Genomic DNA, 1,116 nt, shown 5'->3' with positions numbered 1-1,116 from the left:
AGGAAAACCTCTAATCATTTAACATGAATGATATTGTTGCATGATTGGAATCAAACTTTAACCAATCTCAATTGGCTCTAGAGCTCATCCCAACAATTGTTTCATGAACAACTTCAATAGACTTGATACAATTGGATCATAGTTTTTACCTCCTTCTATCAATTTTGTAACAAAGCTTTGAAAAATCATCAATAAAAATCATTTAGTATTTCTTTTTGTCTATTGAAAGTGAGCCAGGTAATCTTATACAACAATATATATCAATTCAAATATTTTAAGGCAACTCCCAAAATTAGAAAATCAATTTCTAATGATTTTAGTTAGAATGCAAGCCCTACAAATTTCTGCATTTTTGTCACAGTTGCAATTAATACTAATTTAGACATGACAAGCATTCTATTAAAAAAATGCTTAAACAGTCATGCATGACAGAATCGAAAAATTCAATCATATAAATAGAAATAATCACTTAATTCTTATTATTATTGAAATATTTTGATCATGTCTTTATATACATAATCCATTTTGACGAATATTCATCCATTAGAGAGAACAAACTTGTCTTGGTAATCATACCTTATAGCAATTGAATCAATCCACCATGCCTCATTGGCTTCCAAGACATTAATTTTAGAAATTACTAAAAAAAATTTCTTTTGCTGCTATGGGTGCATTTTTATTCTTCTTAAAGAAATAATAGTTATTGGAAATATAATTAGATACCTGTGCATTGCACAACTCGTAAGTAAAGAAAAGTAATAACCCAATGAAATCTAAGAAAATATATACAAGTAACTATATCAAATTCTTTTCAACATAAGCCTGATAAAATCAACAGCTCATCGTCTTCTTGCTTAGTAACTTTATTAGTTTATTTTTCCGTGATGGTTTTACTTACGAATGTTAGCAGGACATTTGTTAAGATGCCATTTATTTATAATAATAATATTACATTAAATGAAGCAATTAACAATTGTTGTAATTGTTAATTTGAATAGATTGGGTTGAACCATGCTTAATATAATATGCTTGACAAGTACTCTTTGAACGATCGTTAGCAAAACTGTGATTAAATACATTGTTGTTGCTGTCATTAGAAAGATATATATATATATA

This window comes from Theobroma umbraticum, unplaced genomic scaffold (assembly GCF_002168275.2).
Source record: "Theobroma umbraticum cultivar Fairchild unplaced genomic scaffold, ASM216827v3 scaffold_51.0, whole genome shotgun sequence".
Lineage (NCBI taxonomy): Eukaryota > Viridiplantae > Streptophyta > Magnoliopsida > Malvales > Malvaceae > Theobroma > Theobroma umbraticum.
Note: the sequence above shows the minus strand (reverse complement) of the source record.